The sequence below is a fragment of the Anser cygnoides genome, chromosome 28 (assembly GCF_040182565.1).
Source record: "Anser cygnoides isolate HZ-2024a breed goose chromosome 28, Taihu_goose_T2T_genome, whole genome shotgun sequence".
Taxonomy (NCBI): domain Eukaryota; kingdom Metazoa; phylum Chordata; class Aves; order Anseriformes; family Anatidae; genus Anser; species Anser cygnoides.
In genome coordinates, this window is record NC_089900.1 from 12,501 (window position 1) to 32,359 (window position 19,859).

General features: G+C 51.6%; 3 long non-coding RNA genes across 45 annotated transcripts; all 3 read right to left on the reverse strand.

Annotated features, from left to right (window-relative positions):
* Nucleotides 1–198: 198 nt before the first annotated feature.
* On the reverse strand, nucleotides 199–11,296 carry LOC136787243 (uncharacterized). Of its 36 annotated transcripts, none has more exons than XR_010826845.1 (12): nucleotides 11,096–11,296; nucleotides 10,878–10,930; nucleotides 10,392–10,778; nucleotides 10,128–10,215; nucleotides 7,492–7,691; nucleotides 7,255–7,390; nucleotides 7,121–7,171; nucleotides 6,932–6,991; nucleotides 5,102–6,829; nucleotides 4,907–4,961; nucleotides 2,466–4,555; nucleotides 2,025–2,289 (listed from the first exon to the last, which is right to left on the reverse strand). It is a non-coding gene; the product is annotated as an uncharacterized lncRNA (long non-coding RNA). The 36 variants fall into 36 exon arrangements; XR_010826840.1 differs by having other exon boundaries at nucleotides 10,392–10,801; XR_010826843.1 differs by having other exon boundaries at nucleotides 11,051–11,296.
* Nucleotides 11,297–11,374: 78 nt separating this feature from the next.
* Nucleotides 11,375–14,513, reverse strand: LOC136787244 (uncharacterized). Of its 7 annotated transcripts, XR_010826860.1 has the most exons (6): nucleotides 14,217–14,512; nucleotides 13,394–13,593; nucleotides 13,244–13,282; nucleotides 13,026–13,173; nucleotides 12,831–12,885; nucleotides 11,376–12,479 (listed from the first exon to the last, which is right to left on the reverse strand). It is a non-coding gene; the product is annotated as an uncharacterized lncRNA (long non-coding RNA). The 7 variants fall into 7 exon arrangements; XR_010826858.1 differs by having other exon boundaries at nucleotides 11,375–12,479; nucleotides 13,244–13,593; nucleotides 14,217–14,513; XR_010826859.1 differs by having other exon boundaries at nucleotides 13,026–13,282; nucleotides 14,217–14,513.
* A 718-nt stretch (nucleotides 14,514–15,231) lies between these two features.
* Nucleotides 15,232–18,989, reverse strand: LOC136787297 (uncharacterized). 2 transcript variants are annotated; one of them, XR_010826868.1, is made up of 8 exons: nucleotides 18,190–18,989; nucleotides 18,033–18,088; nucleotides 17,820–17,870; nucleotides 17,631–17,690; nucleotides 17,033–17,242; nucleotides 16,901–16,950; nucleotides 16,571–16,662; nucleotides 15,232–15,776 (listed from the first exon to the last, which is right to left on the reverse strand). It is a non-coding gene; the product is annotated as an uncharacterized lncRNA (long non-coding RNA). The 2 variants fall into 2 exon arrangements; XR_010826867.1 differs by lacking the exon at nucleotides 15,232–15,776 and having other exon boundaries at nucleotides 15,802–16,662.
* Nucleotides 18,990–19,859: the final 870 nt, after the last annotated feature.

Below are 19,859 nucleotides of genomic sequence, written 5' to 3' on the forward strand. Positions count from 1 at the left end.
AATACTTTAAAACCTTAACACACTAACCCCCAAACCCTAACCCTTATACCTCCAGCCCTAACAACCTTAAAATCCTAACCCTAAACCCTGAAAACCCTAACCCTGAAACCCAACCCTAGTGCCTTAGCCCTGAAACCTTAAAACCCTAACACCTTGTTAGAAACACTCTGTAACCAATAACATAGGCTCAGGCAAGAATCTCAGTGAAGTAGCATTTTTATTCACGATTGCAATGGCAGGCGTCCCACAAACTACCTACTAGTTCCATAACACAGTTTATATAAATTTTTTTTTCCTCTCGGTGACCAGGACCCTCCCCAGTTTCCCCATTGACTGGGTAATCCAAGTTCACGATCTACCCGGTGCTTCACTGAAAATACACAGCTGCTGGCCTGTTACAAGTCAATTTTCTTTTTTCCTTGACTGTTTTCCTCTTTGAGGTGGTAATGTTTCTTACACCGTGATTTCCAACCAATTGCTCTAAGGATTCTGGTTGTCTGCATTTCACAAGGTTGTCTGGTAAGCTTTCTTCTCACTGCAAGCATATCTCGATACCACCTTCCTTCCCTCTAAACAATGTAACTCTGTGCAAAAACATTTTTATTCCCACAACCTTGATCCCCTTACCCTAAAATCCTTATTCCCTTTAACCCTAACAACTCTAACCACAACCCTAACCCTTCATATCAACCCCCCGACGCTAATGACACTGACTAATGATCCAAACCCCAAACTGCCCCAACCCCAGGAAACCGACAAAGAAACTGACATGAAGCTGAAAACTACAAAAAAGGCAAAACCCTGGATACAGACCCCAAATCACAAACACGCGACCAAAATGCTACAGAAAAGCCCCAGATGCAGGCCCCAAGCACTACAGCTAGGCCCCAAAAGCTCAAGACACATCCCAAAGCCAAAATGCAAGCCCCAAACGCTACAGAAAAGCCCCCAAACACCAGACGCAGGCTGCAGAAGTCTACAAGCGGGCCACAACCCACCCCCAGACACAGGCCCCAAGCCCCAGCCCCAGCCCCCACGCCCCAGACTCAGGCCCCAAAGGTGTACAACCAGCACCCCCGCCCCCCCAGATGCAAGCCCCAAAGGTGCACAAGGCAGCTCCAAACCTCCCCCCCAACCCAGGCTTCCAGTGCACGAGCAGCTCCCAACTCCCCCCCCCCCCCAACGCAGGATCCTATACTGTACAACCAGCTCTGCACTCCCCAGACACAGGCACCAAGCCCCCGCAGAGGCAAGCCCCGAGGGTGCACAAGCAGCTCCAAACCTCCCCCCCCCAACCCAGGCTTCCTGTGTACAAGCAGCTCCCAACCCCCCCCCAACGCAGGCTCCTATACTGTACAACCAGCTCTGAACCCCCCCACACACTCACCAGACGCAGGCACCAAGCCCCCGCAGAGGCAGGCCCCAAGGGTGTGCAAGCAGCTCACAACAACACCCCCCCCCCAGAGGCAGGCCCCAAAGCCGCATAGAGGGAAGCCCCTAGCATGTACAAGCATCTCACACCCCCTCCCAGCTGCAGGCCCCAAAAGTGTACAAGCAGCTCCCAACTCCCCAAACGTGGGCACCTACAGTGGACAAGCACCTCTCAACCACCCCCCAGCTGCAGACCCCAAAGCTGTACAAGCAGCTACAAACCATGCCCAAGGCAGGACCCTGCAATGTACAAGCAGCTCCCAACCCCCCCCCAGATACAAGTCCCAAAGATGTACAAGCAGCTCCCAACCCCCCCCAGCTGCAAGTCCCAAAGGTGGACAAGCAGCTCCCAACCCCCCCCAGATGCAAGTCCCAAAGGTGGACAAGCAGCTCCCAAACCCCTCCAGATGCAGATCCCTGCATTGTACAAGCAGCTCCCAACACCCACCCCCAAACGCAAGCCCATACTGTGTACAAGCAGCTCCCAACCCCCACAGATACAGATCCCTACATTGTAGGAGCAGCTTCCAACCCCCCCAGATGCAGGCCCTGACCCCCCCAGACACAGTCCCCAAAAGTGTTCAAGCAACTCCCCCCCCCCCCCCCAGATGCAAGCCCCAAAGGTGTACAAGCAGCTCCACACCCCCCCCAAGACACAGGCCCCAAAAGCCTAGAGATACGCCAAGAAACTACTAATGCAGGTGCCAAATGCTACAGACAGGCCCAAAAGCACAGGCACGAGCCCCAGATGCTCGAGGCCGAGACGTAACTTGGCTTTCTGAATTACTGGAAAGCGGCTTTCCTTCTCAGCGAGGTGTGCGCAGGCTAGACAGGATGGGGCTTCAGGCACCTCTTCACCTGTGGAAACACACTGCCATCAGGCACTGCCATGCCAGACAAGCTTTTTCTGTTAAAACACCCTTCTCAGATGCCCTGCGGCATTCAAGTGACCTGCTTTGCTCCGATTCTAAAGACTAGTGTCACAGCCCACCTTGCCTGTGGCACCTGACCAACAGAAGAGAAAGCAACCATACCGTTTGGAAACCGTCACTGCACGTGCCGCTCCTTGATGCTCTGTAACCTCTTCTCAAATCCTCAGCCACTTCTGTGTAGAGCCTGCCATGACACCTGCAAAGCAAGATGGATACCCTTCGCAGTCACCTTGCGCAACTTGGCCATTCTGCTCCACTGCTCCACTCACGACCAGCCTGCCCTTCTCGTGCTGCTCTTCAGAGTGCAGCTTGGCCCCTCTGAGTCTGTGCGAGGCACCTGCGAAAGAAAAAGAAAAGCATAGGCCGCGGCAGCATCCAAAGCCGCAGCACAGCTAGGACAGGTACTCTCACCTGCTCCCTTACTCTGCCCCCTCACCTGCCCTCGAGGCAGATGCTTCCATCTGCTCTCTTAAGCCAGCTACAACACCTCTGGAATATAAACAGGACTTTAACTGTATTTTGTGTAGTTAAGTAACTGCAGTGACAACCGCACCCCTAAAATAACTGCTGCATCTGTTCACCGCTCACCTTGCCAAAACCAGCTCTGGTCGTGAAGTCCCAGGTTGTACGCTGTGTTTCAGCTTTAACAAATGAAAACAGTCAGAAGATAATCATTCAGATGCCAGCATTAGCACCCATCCCTCAACAACACAAGGGACCCCATGGCTAATTTTATCATTTCAAAACAGCAGCCCCCTTGCCTCAGCTCCTGGAAAGTAGATCAAGCCAGTCACCGGGTTGCCTACCGAGTCCTTGACAGTTCCAAAAGGAGCTCTTTCCTGTGACCTGTTCCTCCTAAGGTTTATCTAGGACTGGAGAAAAATAAAAACACTCCACATCTGCGAGCTTTCAAGATTCAATGACAGACCTCTCCTCTAGCACTATTCAAGCACTATGCAAACAGCTGCTCGCAAGCAGCTCAGGTCTCCCCCTCCACATTTGCCAAACACCACAGAGATGACTCTGTGCCAGCTGCCCTTCAGTACGTGCCCAGAGGCAGACCGGATGTCTTTGCCAAAACAGTCCGGACAATGTATTAGTACACCGCCACGTTAGCTACCATCACTAACTGCCAGGCAGGACAGCTCCAGGCCAAACACACACACACAGGCACGCTACAAACATTACGAACAAAACACAGAACACAAGGCGCAAAAAAAGGACTCCCAGAGGGAAGCCATACAGCGACAGCAAGCCAGAACAGGTGCTCTGCAGCAGACCCAAGGAGAGACTCAAATGTCACGACATGCGACTGGAAGCAACTGCCAGAACTGGGATGATGGAGGCATAAAAAGCCTGCCTTCAAGGCAAGAGACCAGAAGGATGGGGAGTGCAAACCCCAGAAGAAAAATGCTGCGGAAATGAACTCCCAAGACAGAGCTCCTGATGAAGCCCACATGACTTCCGCAACAGCGAGGATGGAAACAGATGCCATCTGAAACAGAATATGATGCACAAGACCTGAAACACATCTGCGCTTTAAGCTGCGACTGCAAGTCAAGAAGTGCTCAGATCAGCCCTACGATGATGAAACAAGCATTTAGGACCTTTGGTGTGGCTAACAAGTTGCCCATCTAATCTGTCCAGTGGAAAAAGGCAATGAGGATATCAAGATTTGAGGAGCGCGTAACATATGATGATCGCATCAAGAAACATTTGATACAAAAAAATTACACGCACAGAAGAAATGATCTCTTTAGGCTCCCACTGCAAGACAAGAAATGCTCAGCTTCCAATTGAGCATCAGCATTATTCCAGTGAGGTCAAGTGTTCAACACCCTCAGGAAGGCTTCCCCAGGGCCTGCCAAGCACGAGGAGCAACAGCACAGCACAGACAACACAGAACACAGACACCAAGCTGGAACTGCCCTGCCTGGCACATGCTCAAGCCCTACCTGACAGAATCCCACGCCCCCATACACTGTCTGACCGTGATCAATCCTAAAAGGCCCCATCCACAGCAATGACTTAAAAGCACAGACCCTCGCCCTATGTGTGCATTCAAAACCCGAAAGCAAACATAGCACTTGCACCCCAACTTAGCTTGGGAATGACGGGAGGCAGGTTCCATCCTCATCAAGGAACACGAAGGCTAGCCAGGACATTGCTTCCGGCACGAGGCTCCTCTTCACCTGCAGAAATAAAGTGCCATCGGGCACTGGCGCACCAGCCAAACTTCTTCCAGTGAAACACCCACCTCAAAAACAAAACAGTAGTCCACTGACCTGCTCTGCTACTGAAGTCAGATAGACCAACTCCAGACAACTGCCCGCCTTCCCCCGCCAACCACCCCCAAACACACAGTATTTGCCCCTGGACTTAATTCTCAGGGGTCACAATCCATCCTCAAGGTGGACCACAGAGGCCAACTAGGATGTTCCCGCTATCTTCTTCGTCCCCGGAAAAGAGGAGTCACCCAGAGGTGGGACCAATAGACTACCAAACCAAAACCAATGCCCTTTTCCCAACTTTTCTCCACTCACCTTCCCGATCCAGGCTTAGCGCTTCCATTTACTGTGCTGAGCCAAGGTCGCATAGCTTAGACCAAGGAGAAAGAACAAACAAACGTGAAAATCCACAAAACAGTCTATACCCACTCCTCTTCTTTCCTCCCCTACCCCAACAGCCAAGAAGCCCCAGACCCACGTTCCCCAACCCAGTACCACCGCTTCACTCACCTAACATCCCAAGGAGATGCATCACGCTCCCAGCTCCTCTTGTGCTCCGAGCATCTCCAGCATTTCAGGAACTGGAACCGCTGACGCCTGGCGCGCCTCAGGAACGTGACAGGAGATGTACTCTGCTGTCGCAAGGTGCTTCCAAAGCCTGCATAACAGGCAAAGCAGACTAACACAATCCACTGACCAACTCAGGGCCCACACTGCCGTCCACTCACCCTCGTGCCTCATTCAAGTGTCCGTGCCTATGCCCTGGGCTACAAGAAACAAAAAGAGGAGGTCATATCCGTGATGGACACGTAAACAGTACAGCTCCTTGCAGAGGACTCAAACACAGAGACGAGAGCCAGAAAAAAAAAAACACACCCTCAGGTCCACAAATACCAAAAGGCCATGAATGCACAGCAGCCCCAACAGGGGTAATCACAGACTTCTCCTTTACAGATGAGAACGGTGACCCTGCTCAGTCTCTCCGTAATACTGCACTTATGCGGTCAAGCCCCTTCTGATGCATACTGAAGCTCCTTGTGAAGCCTCTGGACAGTTATGCAAATGACTTGATATACCCGGAGATTAAAAGATAACTCAAAAAAAAGGAACCGTACCCCACCATTTCCCAAAAACAAGTTAGCCAGCAACACCTCCTAAGCACACCTCTATTACGTGAATTCCAAGCACTGAAAATCTAGAAGGCTGCAACGTCTAAAGACTCTACAGCCACACAAACCACAGGCAAAAGCTCCAAGACTATAACAAACTGTCCCTAACCCTGAAACAGACTACCCCTTACACGCCTACTGCTGCTCTTTGCAGACACATGCTTACACAGGGAGCCTCGATGATACTTATCTCCTAAACCCTGCTCCATCACTTTGCCACCAAGGTTGTAACTTTGATAATATTTGACATACAGGCAAAGACTCACAAGTAAGCCCCGCAATTCGGCAAAAATCATAACGGACCCAGAACCACAAAGTAAACACACAAAGTAACACTGCCATCCTAGCCGTAAACACGCTATAACAATTACTCACCTGAAGAAGAGCTGCATGCAGTACAGGCACCTATTACTAGATTGGTTTACTCTAACAGATCCTACTAGTTGTTACCTCACAAAGATGGGCGTACCGGTCTCTACTTGGAAACGCATCAGTCCATAGACTCTTAACCACCTAAAGAAACCTGCAACTCACTGAAGGAAAAACAAAGCACTTACCCCAAAGTGCAGCCCAGGCAGAATGAGCTCTCTGATGGGATGCCTGTGACTCAGTGACCACCAGGCCCTCCCTGGAACCCAAAGCCAATCACCTGGGAAAGGGGAGGGGCAAAGCACAAAGTAGAAAGAGGAGAAGCAACACCTGTGGTTTATTTATCTATTTATATGGCTTAGCTCAACAGCATGCAGGGTGCAGACAAGAGAACTGGGTTGTTTCTAGAAGCAACAATCCCCATGTTTTGGCTTCAGCTTTGAATATTGAAAGCTTTTCTCCTCTACAACACCTGCCTCAGGAACCAAACAGCATTGCAGTGACCTGCTTTGCTCCTATTCCAAAGACTATCACAGCCCACCTTGCCTGTGGCACCTGATAAACAGAAGAGAAAGCAACCACAGCAGCAAAAGCCACAGCACCCTCAGGACAGTTACTCTCATCCCCTCCTTTACCTCAGCCGCTTACCTACCCCACGTGGCAGATGCTTCCACCCATTCTCTGAAGCCTCCTAGAGCACCTCCAAAAGAGAAACTGGAATTTTACTCTATTTGATGTAGTTAAAAAAAGTGCAGCGACAGCCGCACCCCAAAAATAACAGCTACCTCTGTTCATCACTCACCAGAGTCACTCCAGAGGTAGCTCGGGTCGTGACGTCCTGTACTGCACACTGCGTTTCAGCCTGAACAAAGGAAAACACAGTCAGAAGACAAACATTCAGCTGACAGCATTAGCACCCATCCCTCAACAACAGAAGTCACCCCATATTTAATGTTTTCGTTTCAAAACAGCAGTCCACTTGCCTCTGTACCTGCAAGTTAGATCCAAGCTCGAAAGGAACGGCCACCACCACCCATGCCACCTGGGAACACAGAAGGACAAAATGACCACTGTGCTTGCACGCCACCACCTGCTACTCTGCTCCTCTGTCCCAAACAGCCTCACCTCAGACCCTCAGAGGGAAACACCTGAATGTCTTCCCTTCGCTTCAGATAAGGGATCACCAGGCTGATAGAACTCTCACCTTCCCTCATTGTTCTGTGACACAGGCATTTTCCCTGTCCAAGACTTCATGAAGCCCCTGCAGAGACGAGAGAAAAGCACACCATGAGGCACCTCACAGCCACAGCCTACCTGCTGCAATACCTCTCTCTTCCCAGCTCCTTTACTTCAGCTCCTCACCAGCTCTGAGATTCTTCGCTTCAGTTTCCCCATTGACTGGGTAATCCAGGTTCACAATCTATCCGGTACTTCACTGAAAATACACAGCTGCTGGCCTGTTACAAGTCAATTTTCTTTTTTCCTTGACTGTTTTCCTCTTTGAGGTGGTAATGTTTCTTACACCGTGATTTCCACCCAATTGCTCTAAGGATTCTGGTTGTCTGCATTTCACAAGGTTGTCTGGTAAGCTTTCTTCTCACTGCAAGCATATCTCAATACCACCTTCCTTCCCTCTAAACAATGTAACTCTGTGCAAAAACATTTTTATTCCCACAACCTTGATCCCCTTACCCTAAAATCCTTATTCCCTTTAACCCTAACAACTCTAACCACAACCCTAACCCTTCATATCAACCCCCCAACGCTAATGACACTGACTAATGATCCAAACCCCAAACTGCCCCTAACCCCAGGCAACTGACAAAGAAACTGACACATAGCTGAAAACTACAAAAAAGGCAAAACCCTGGATACACACCCCAAATCACAAACACGCGACCAAAATGCTACAGAAAAGCCCCAGATGCAGGCCCCAAGCACTACAGCTAGGCCCCAGAAGCTCAAGACACATCCCAAAGCCAAAATGCAAGCCCCAAACGCTACAGAAAAGCCCCCAAACACCAGACACCCTCCCCAGAGGCACGCCCCAAAGGTGTACAAACAGCCCCAACCCCCCAAGACCCAGACCCCTACAGCGTCGAAGCAGCTCCCAACCCCACCCCCCCAAGGCACATGCCCCAACCCCCCCCCCCCCAAGGCAGGCCCTAACAGTGTGCAAGCAGCTCCCACCCCCCCCAGACGCAGGCCCCAAAGGTGTACAAGCAGCTCACAACCACCACCCCCCAAAAGGCAGGCCCCAACCCCCTCCAGATGCAAGCCCGAAAGGTGTACAACCAGCTCCAACCCCCCCCCCCCCAGACGCAGGCCCCAAGCCCCCCCAGACACAGGCCCCAAAAGTGTACAAGCAATTCCCCACCCTCCCTCCCCAGAGGCAGGCCCCAAAGGGATACAACCAGCACCCGACCCCCCCCACATACAAGGTCCCAAAGCTGCACAAGCAGCTCCAAACCTCCCCCCCATCCCAGGCGTCCAGTGTACGAGCAGCTCCCAACCCCCCCTCAACGCAGGCTCCTACACTACAACCAGCTCTGAACCCCCCCCACACACTCACCAGAAGCAGGCACCAAGCCCCCGCAGAGGCAGGCCCCAAGGGTGTGCAAGCAGCTCCCAAGCCCCCCCCCCCCCCGAGAGGCAGGCCCCAAAGCCCCATAGAGGGAAGCCCCTAGCGTCTACAAGCAACTCACAACCCTCCCCAGAGGCACGCCCCAAAGCTGTAAAAACAGCCCCAACCCCCCAAGACCCAGACCCCTACAGCATAAAAGCAGCTCCCAACCCCACCCCCAAGGCACATGCCCGAACCCCCCCCCCCCCCAAGGCAGGCCCTAACAGTGTACAAGCAGCTCCCAACCCCCTCCAGATGCAAGCCCAAAAGATGTACAAGCAGCTCCCAACCCCCCCCAGATGCAAGTCCCAAAGGTGCACAAGCAGCTCCAAACCTCCCCCCCCAACCCAGGCGTCCAGTGCACGAGCAGCTCCCAACTCCCCCCCCCCCCCAACGCAGGATCCTATACTGTACAACCAGCTCTGAACCCCCCCACTCCCCAGACACAGGCACCAAGCCCCCGCAGAGGCAAGCCCCGAGGGTGCACAAGCAGCTCCAAACCTCCCCCCCCCAACCCAGGCTTCCTGTGTACAAGCAGCTCCCAACCCCCCCCCAACGCAGGCTCCTATACTGTACAACCAGCTCTGAACCCCCCCACACACTCACCAGACGCAGGCACCAAGCCCCCGCAGAGGCAGGCCCCAAGGGTGTGCAAGCAGCTCACAACAACACCCCCCCCCCAGAGGCAGGCCCCAAAGCCCCATAGAGGGAAGCCCCTAGCATGTACAAGCATCTCACACCCCCTCCCAGCTGCAGGCCCCAAAAGTGTACAAGCAGCTCCCAACTCCCCAAACGTGGGCACCTACAGTGGACAAGCACCTCTCAACCACCCCCCAGCTGCAGACCCCAAAGCTGTACAAGCAGCTACAAACCATGCCCAAGGCAGGACCCTGCAATGTACAAGCAGCTCCCAACCCCCCCCCCATACAAGTCCCAAAGGTGGACAAGCAGCTCCCACCCCCCCCAGATGCAAGTCCCAAAGGTGGACAAGCAGCTCCCAAACCCCTCCAGATGCAGATCCCTGCATTGTACAAGCAGCTCCCAACACCCACCCCCAAACGCAAGCCCATACTGTGTACAAGCAGCTCCCAACCCCCACAGATACAGATCCCTACATTGTAGGAGCAGCTTCCAACCCCCCCAGATGCAGGCCCTGACCCCCCCAGACACAGTCCCCAAAAGTGTTCAAGCAACTCCCCCCCCCCCCCCCCAGATGCAAGCCCCAAAGGTGTACAAGCAGCTCCACACCCCCCCCAAGACACAGGCCCCAAAAGCCTAGAGATACGCCAAGAAACTACTAATGCAGGTGCCAAATGCTACAGACAGGCCCAAAAGCACAGGCACACGCCCCAGATGCTCGAGGCCGAGATGTAACTTGGCTTTCTGAATTACTGGAAAGCGGCTTTCCTTCTCAGCGAGGTGTGCGCAGGCTAGACAGGATGGGGCTTCAGGCACCTCTTCACCTGTGGAAACACACTGCCATCAGGCACTGCCATGCCAGACAAGCTTTTTCTGTTAAAACACCCTTCTCAGATGCCCTGCGGCATTCAAGTGACCTGCTTTGCTCCGATTCTAAAGACTAGTGTCACAGCCCACCTTGCCTGTGGCACCTGACCAACAGAAGAGAAAGCAACCATACCGTTTGGAAACCGTCACTGCACGTGCCGCTCCTTGATGCTCTGTAACCTCTTCTCAAATCCTCAGCCACTTCTGTGTAGAGCCTGCCATGACACCTGCAAAGCAAGATGGATACCCTTCGCAGTCACCTTGCGCAACTTGGCCATTCTGCTCCACTGCTCCACTCACGACCAGCCTGCCCTTCTCGTGCTGCTCTTCAGAGTGCAGCTTGGCCCCTCTGAGTCTGTGCGAGGCACCTGCGAAAGAAAAAGAAAAGCATAGGCCGCGGCAGCATCCAAAGCCGCAGCACAGCTAGGACAGGTACTCTCACCTGCTCCCTTACTCTGCCCCCTCACCTGCCCTCGAGGCAGATGCTTCCATCTGCTCTCTTAAGCCAGCTACAACACCTCTGGAATATAAACAGGACTTTAACTGTATTTTGTGTAGTTAAGTAACTGCAGTGACAACCGCACCCCTAAAATAACTGCTGCATCTGTTCACCGCTCACCTTGCCAAAACCAGCTCTGGTCGTGAAGTCCCAGGTTGTACGCTGTGTTTCAGCTTTAACAAATGAAAACAGTCAGAAGATAATCATTCAGATGCCAGCATTAGCACCCATCCCTCAACAACACAAGGGACCCCATGGCTAATTTTATCATTTCAAAACAGCAGCCCCCTTGCCTCAGCTCCTGGAAAGTAGATCAAGCCAGTCACCGGGTTGCCTACCGAGTCCTTGACAGTTCCAAAAGGAGCTCTTTCCTGTGACCTGTTCCTCCTAAGGTTTATCTAGGACTGGAGAAAAATAAAAACACTCCACATCTGCGAGCTTTCAAGATTCAATGACAGACCTCTCCTCTAGCACTATTCAAGCACTATGCAAACAGCTGCTCGCAAGCAGCTCAGGTCTCCCCCTCCACATTTGCCAAACACCACGGAGATGACTCTGTGCCAGCTGCCCTTCAGTACGTGCCCAGAGGCAGACCGGATGTCTTTGCCAAAACACTCCGGACAATGTATTAGTACACCGCCACGTTAGTTACCATCGCTAACTGCCAGGCAGGACAGCTCCAGGCCAAACACACACACAGGCACGCTACAAACGTTACGAACAAAACACAGAACACAAGGCACAAAAAAAGGACTCGCAGAGGGAAGCCCTACAGCGACAGCTAGTCAGAACAGGTGCCCTGCAGCAGACCCAAGGAGAGACTCAAATGTCACGACATGCGACTGAAAGCAACTGCCAGAACTGGGATGATGGAGGCATAAAAAGCCTGCCTTCAAGGCAAGAGACCAGAAGGATGGGGAGTGCAAACCCCAGAAGAAAAATGCTGCGGAAATGAACTCCCAAGACAGAGCTCCTGATGAAGCCCACATGACTTCCGCAACAGCGAGGATGGAAACAGATGCCATCTGAAACCGAATATGATGCACAAGACCTGAAACACATCTGCGCTTTAAGCTGCGACTGCAAGTCAAGAAGTGCTCAGATCAGCCCTACGATGATGAAACAAGCATTTAGGACCTTTGGTGTGGCTAACAAGTTGCCCATCTAATCTGTCCAGTGGAAAAAGGCAATGAGGATATCAAGACCTGAGGAGCGCGTAACATATGATAATCACATCAAGAAACATTTGATACAAAAAAATTACACGCACAGAAGAAATGATCTCTTTAAGCTCCCACTGCAAGACAAGAAATGCTCAGCTTCCAATTGAGCATCAGCATTATTCCAGTGAGGTCAAGTGTTCAACACCCTCAGGAAGGCTTCCCCAGGGCCTGCCAAGCACCAGGAGCAACAGCACAGCACAGACAACACAGAACACAGACACCAAGCTGGAACTGCCCTGCCTGGCACGTGCTCAAGCCCTACCTGACAGAATCCCACGCCCCCACACACTGTCTGACCGTGATCAATCCTAAAAGGCCCCATCCACAGCAATGACTTAAAAGCACAGACCCTCGCCCTATGTGTGCATTCAAAACCCGAAAGCAAACATAGCACTTGCCCCACAACTTAGCTTGGGAATGACGGGAGGCAGGTTCCATCCTCATCAAGGAACACGAAGGCTAGCCAGGACATTGCTTCCGGCACGAGGCTCCTCTTCACCTGCAGAAATAAAGCGCCATCGGGCACTGGCACACCAGCCAAACTTCTTCCAGTGAAACACCCACCTCAAAAACAAAACAGTAGTCCACTGACCTGCTCTGCTACTGAAGTCAGATAGACCAACTCCAGACAACTGCCCGCCTTCCCCTGCCAACCACCCCCAAACACACAGTATTTGCGCCTGGACTTAATTCTCAGGGGTCACAATCCACCCTCAAGGTGGACCACAGAGGCCAACTAGGATGTTCCCAGTATCTTCTTCGTCCCCAGAAAAGAGGAGTCACCCAGAGGTGGGACCAATAGACTACCAAACCAAAACCAATGCCCTTTTCCCAACTTTTCTCCACTCACCTTCCCGATCCAGGCTTAGCGCTTCCATTTACTGTGCTGAGCCAAGGTCACATAGCTTAGACCAAGGAGAAAGAACAAACAAAAATGACAATCCACAAAACAGTCTATACCCACTCCTCTTCTTTCCTCCCCTACCCCAACAGCCAAGAAGCCCCAGACCCACGTTCCCCAACCCAGTACCACCGCTTCGCTCACCTAACATCCCAAGGAGATGCATCACGCTCCCAGCTCCTCTTGTGCTCCGAGCATCTCCAGCATTTCAGGAACTGGAACCGCTGACGCCTGGCACGCCTCAGGAACGTGGCAGGAGATGTACTCTGCTGTCGCAAGGTGCTTCCAAAGCCTGCATAACAGGCAAAGCAGACTAACACAATCCACTGCCCAACTCAGGGCCCACACTGCTGTCTACTCACCCTCGTGCCTCATTCAAGTGTCCGTGCCCATGCCCTGGGCTACAAGAAACAAAAAGAGAAGGTCATATCCGTGATGGAACCGCAAACAGTACAGCTCCTTGCAGAGGACTCAAACACAGAGACGAGAGCCAGGAAAAAAAAAAAACACACCCTCAGGTCCACAAATACCAAAAGGCCATGAATGCACAGCAGCCCCAACAGGGGTAATCACAGACTTACCCTTTACAGATGAGAACGGTGACCCTGCTCAGTCTCTCCGTAATACTGCACTTATGCGGTCAAGCCCCTTCTGATGCGTTCTGAGGCTCCTTGTGAAGTCTCTGGACAGTTATGCAAATGGCTTGATATACCTAGAGATTAAAAGATAACTCAAAAAAAAAGGAACCGTACCCCACCATTTCCCAAAAACAAGTTGGCCGGCAACACCTCCTAAGCACACCTCTATTACGTGAATTCCAAGCACTTAAAAATCTAGAAGGCTGCAACGTCTAAAGGCTCTACAGCCACACAAACCACAGGCAAAAGCTCCAAAACTATAACAAACTGTCCCTAATCCTGAAAAAGACTACCCCTTACACGCCTACTGCTACTCTTTTCAGATACATGCTTACACAGGGAGCTTCGATGATACTTATCTCCTAAACCCTACTCCATCACTTTGCCACCAAGGTTATAACTTTCATAATATTTACCTTAATTCTGCAGAAATCATAAGGGACCCAGAACCACATAGTAAACACACAAAGTAACACTGCCATCCTATCCGTAAACATGCTATAACAATTACTCACCTGAAGAAGAGCTGCACGCAATACAGGCACCTATTACTAGATTGGTTTACTCTAACAGATCCTACCAGTTGTTACCTCACAAAGATGGGCGTACCGGTCTCTACTTGGAGACGCATCAGTCCATAGACTCTTAACCACCTAAAGAAACCTGCAACTCACTGAAGGAGAAACAAAGCACTTACCCCAAAGTGCAGCCCAGGCAGAATGAGCTCTCTGATGGGATGCCTGTGACTCAATGACCACCAGGCCCTCCCTGGAACCCAAAGCCAATCACCTGGGAAAGGGGAGGGGCAAAGCACAAGCAGAAAGAGGAGAAGCAGTAGCTGTGGTTTATTTATTTTTGCTTCAGCTTTGAATATTGAAAGCTTTTCTCCTCTACAACTCCTGTCTCAGGAACCAAACAGCATTGCAGTGACCTGCTTTGCTCCTTTTCCAAAGACTATCACAGCCCACCTTGCCTGTGGCACCTGATAAGCAGAAGAGAAGGCAACCACAGCATTAAAAGCCACTGCACCCTCAGGACAGTTACCCTCATCCCCTCCTTTACCTCAGTCGCTTACCTACCCCACATGGCAGATGCTTCCACCCGTTCTCTGAAGCCACCTAGAGCACCTCTAAAAGAGAAACTGGAATTTTACTCTATTTGATATAGTTAAAAAAACTGCAGGGACAACCGCACCCCAAAAATAACAGCTACCTCTGCTCATCACTCACCAGAGTCACTCCAAAGTTTGCTCGGGTCGTGACGTCCTGTACTGCACACTGCGTTTCAGCCTGAACAAAGGAAAACACAGTCAGAAGACAAACATTCAGCTGACAACATTAGCACCCATCCCTCAACAACAGAAGTCACCCCATATTTAATTTTTTCATTTCAAAACAGCAGACCACTTGCCTCTGTACCTGCAAGTTAGATCCAAGCTTGAAAGGAACGGCCACCATCACCCATGCCACCTGGGAACACAGAAGGACAAAATGACCACTGTGCTTGCAAGCGACCACCTGCCACGCTGCTCCTCTGTCCCAAACAGCCTCACCTCAGACCCTCAGAGGGAAACACCTGAATGTCTTCCCTTCGCTTCAGATCAGGGATCACCAGGCTGATAGAACTCTCACCTTCCCTCATTGTTCTGTGACACGGGCATTTCCCTGTCCAAGACTTCATGAAGCCCCTGCAGAGACAAGAGAAAAGCACACCATGAGGCACCTCACAGCCACAGCCTACCTGCTGCAATACCTCTCTCTTCCCAGCTCCTTTACTTCAGCTGCTCACCAGCTCGAACTGAGATTCTTCACTCACAGCGCCGCAGCAAACTCTGCCCGGGCCACACAACACACACTGCACAAGCTACATTGTTTAAGACACACGAGCTGGAACATTCCTGCCCAACAATCAGCGGCATCGCACAGGAAGGATGCCAAACACTCCTAGAAACCAAACCTACCAGTCCTGAACAGCTCCCCTGCCAGACAATTACCCACCTCCTCCTGCCAACCACGCTCAGCACACACACTATTCGGCTCTCAAAAGAAAAAAAAAAGTAAGAACATACACAAAAAAACAACTGAGCTCCACAAATGCCAAAAAGCCATGAACACACAGCAGCCCCAGCAGGGGTATTCACAGACTTACCCTTTACAGATGAAAAAGGTAACTCTGATACGACCCTGCTCAGTCTCTTGGTAATACTGCGCCTACGTGGTCAAGCCTCTTGTAGTGTGTAATCAAGCTCTTTTTAGTCCTATGGAGAGTTACACAAGTGCCTTCATACGTCTAGAGATTCAAATATAACCCAAAAACACAAGTGGATCCCACCATCCCAAAAACAAGTGAGCCAGCAACCTCTGCTAAATATCCCTCTAGTAAGTGATTTCCAAGCACTTAAAATCTAGAAATCCATGGACTCCAACCTGCCCAAAGAACCCTGCAACTGACTGAAGGAAAGCAAAGCACTTACCCCAAAGAGCAGCCCAGGCACAATGAACTCCCTAATGGCATACCTGGGGCTCATATACCATTTGGCCCCGCCCAGCACCCAAACCCAATCACCTGGGAAAGGGGAGGGGCAAAGCACAAGAAAGTAGAAAGAGCACAAGCAGCAGCAGCTGTGTTTTTTTTTTTTTTTTTAAATCCAGTTTAGCTCAATAGCATGCAGACTGCAGACAAGAGAACTGGGGTGATTCTAGAAGCAACAATACCCATGCTTTTGCTGCAGCTTTGAATATTGAAAGGACAATATGACCAAGCAAGTAACTGAAATTTTTTCACCTAGACTTAGCTCAAACCTTTATTTATATAGAAAGAAAAATCTGGGAGCATAACAGATTACATGCCAGAAAAAAAGAAATCAATTCCATGTAATAACATCACTTGCAGGAAAAATCACGTACTTGAGTAGGCTATCTGTAAACCAAAAGGCTATGCTGATGGGTCAAAACACACTACAGGACAACGGAGCCTGGCCCTCTGCTGCACCAACTTAAAACTCGTCCCTACGCTCACCAAGGTGCAACCCCAACCCAAACACAGACATACCATTTCAGCCTCAACACAGTTTTCGAAACTGCTGGAAAGCAGGCTTCATCCTCAGGCTACACGGGATGGGGCTTCAGGCACCGCTTCACCTACTGAAGAAGACCACCATCAGGAGCTGCCACGCCAGACCACCTTTTTCCTCTGCAACACCTTTCTCAGGAACCAAACAGCATTCCAGTGACCTGCTTTGCTCCTATTCTAAAGACTATCACAGCCCACCTTGCCTGTGGCACCTGATAAACAGAAGAGAAAGCAACCACAGCAATAAAAGCCACTGCACCCTCAGGACAGTTACCCTCATCCCCTCCTCTACCTCAGCCGCTTACCTACCCCACATGGCAGATGCTTCCACCCGTTCTCTGAAGCCACCTAGAGCACCTCTAAAAGAGAAACTGGAATTTTACTCTATTGGATGTAGTTAAAAAGCTGCAGCGACAACCGCACCCCAAAAATAACAGCTACCTCTGTTCATCACTGTCCTGGTTCCAGTTAGGACAGAGTTAATTTTTCCTCATAGCAGCTGGTAGGGTGCTATGTTTTGGATTAGGATGAGAAGAGCGCTGATAACACCCTGATGTTTTAATTGTTGCAGAGCAGTGTTTACACCAGGCCAAGGACTTTTCAGCTTCTCGCTCTGTCCTGCCAGCGAGCAGGCTGGGGGTGCAGCAGGAGCTGGGAGGGGACAGACCCAGGGCAGCTGACCCAAACTGCCAAAGGGGTATTCCATACCATCTGACGTCATGCTAAACAATATATAGGGGTGGCTGGCCGGGGTGGGGGGCCGGCTGCTCGGGAATAGGCTGGGCATCGGTCAGCGGGTGGTGAGCAATTGCATTGTGCATCACTTGTTTTCTTACACATTATTATTATTAATACTATTATCATTATCACTATTATTATTATTGTTGTTATTATTATATTCCTGTCTTAATAAACTGTCTTTATCTCAACCCACCGGCTTCACTTTCCCGTTTCTCTCCCCCATCCCAGAGAGGGAGGGTGAGCGAACGGCTGTGTGGTGTTTAGCTGCCAGCCGGGTTAAACCACAACAATCACTCACCAGAGTCACTCCAGAGGTAGCTCGGGTCGTGACGTCCTGTACTGCACACTGCGTTTCAGCCTGAACAAAGGAAAACACAGCCAGAAGACAAACATTCAGCTGACAGCATTAGCACCCATCCCTCAACAACAGAAGTCACCCCATATTTAATGTTTTCATTTCAAAACAACAGTCCACTTGCCTCTGTACCTGCAAGTTAGATCCAAGCTCGAAAGGAACGGCCACCACCACCCATGCCACCTGGGAACACAGAAGGACAAAATGACCACTGTGCTTGCAAGCCACCACCTGCCACTCTGCTCCTCTGTCCCAAACAGCCTCACCTCAGACCCTCAGAGTGAAACACCCAAACGTCTTCCCTTCACTTCAGATCAGGGATCACCAGACTGATAAAACTCTCACCTTCCCTCATTGTTCTGTGACACGGGGATTTCCCTGTCCAAGACTGCACGAAGCCCCTGCAGAAACGAGAGAAAAGCACACCCTGAGGCACCTCACAGCCACAGCGTACCTGCTGCAATACCTCTCTCTTCCCAGCTCCTTTACTTCAGCTCCTCACCAGCTCTGAGATTCTTCGCTTCAGTTTCCCCATTGACTGGGTAATCCAGGTTCACGATCTATCCGGTGCTTCACTGAAAATACACAGCTGCTGGCCTGTTACAAGTCAATTTTCTTTTTTCCTTGACTGTTTTCCTCTTTGAGGTGGTGATGTTTCTTACACCGTGATTTCCACCCAATTGCTTTAAGGATTCTGGTTGTCTGCATTTCACAAGGTTGTCTGGTAAGCTTTCTTATCACTGCAAGCATATCTCAATACCACCTTCCTTCCCTCTAAACAAGGTAACTGTGCAAAAACATTTTTATTCCCACAACCTTGATCCCCTTACCCTAAAATCCTTATTCCCTTTAACCCTAACAACTCTAACCACAACCCTAACCCTTCATATCAACCGCCCGACGCTAATGACACTGACTAATGATCCAAACCCCAAACTGCCCCAACCCCAGGCAACCGACAAAGAAACTGACACAAAGCTGAAAACTACAAAAAAGGCAAAACCCTGGATACAGACCCCAAATCACAAACACGCGACCAAAATGCTACAGAAAAGCCCCAGACGCAGGCCCCAAGCACTACAGCTAGGCCCCAGAAGCTCTAGACACATCCCAAAGCCAAAATGCAAGCCCCAAACGCTACAGAAAAGCCCCCGAACACCAGACGCAGGCTGCAGAAGTCTACAAGCGGGCCACAACCCACCCCCAGACGCAGGCCCCAACCACACCCAGATGCAGGCCCCAACTGTCCACAAGCAGCTCCCAACCCGCCCCCCATGAACGGGATCCCACCCCACCCAGATGCAGGCCCCAGGCCCCAGCCCCAGCCCCTACCCCCACGCCCCAGACTCAGGCCCCAAAGGTGTACAAGCAGGCCCCTACAGTATACAAGCAGCTCACAACCACCCCCCAAAAGCCTGGCCCCAACCCCCTCCAGATGCAAGCCTGAAAGGTGTACAACCAGCTCTGAACCCCCCCCCCCAGACGCAGGCCCCAAGCCCCCCCAGACACAGGCCCCAAAGGTGTACAAGCAACTCCCCACCCTCCCTCCCCAGAGGCAGGCCCCAAAGGTGTACAACCAGCACCCGACCCCCCCACATATGCAAGCCCCAAAGGTGCACAAGCAGCTCCAAACCTCCCCCCCCCATCCCAGGCTTCCAGTGTATGAGCAGCTCCCAACCCCCCCCAAACACAGGCTCCTATACTGTACAACCAGCTCTGAACCCCCCCGCTCCCCAGAGACGCAGGCACCAAGCCCCCGCAGAGGCAGGCCCCAAGGGTGTGCAAGCAGCTCCCAACCACTGTCCCCCCCCCAGAGGCAGGCCCCAACCCCCCCCAGACGCAAGTCCCTGCAGTGTACAAGCAGCTCCCAACCCCCCCCAGATGCAAGTCCCAAAGGTGGACAAGCAGCTCCCAACCCCCCCAGACGCAAGTCCCTGCAGTGTACAAGCAGCTCCCAACACCCACCCCCAAACGCAAGCCCATACTGTGTACAAGCAGCTCCCAACCCCCACAGATACAGATCCCTACATTGTAGGAGCAGCTTCCAACCCCCCCAGATGCAGGCCCTGACACCCCCCAAGACACAGTCCCCAAAGGTGTTCAAGCAACTCCCAACCGCCCCCCCAGATGCAAGCCCCAAAGGTGTACAAGCAGCTCCACACCCCCCCAAAA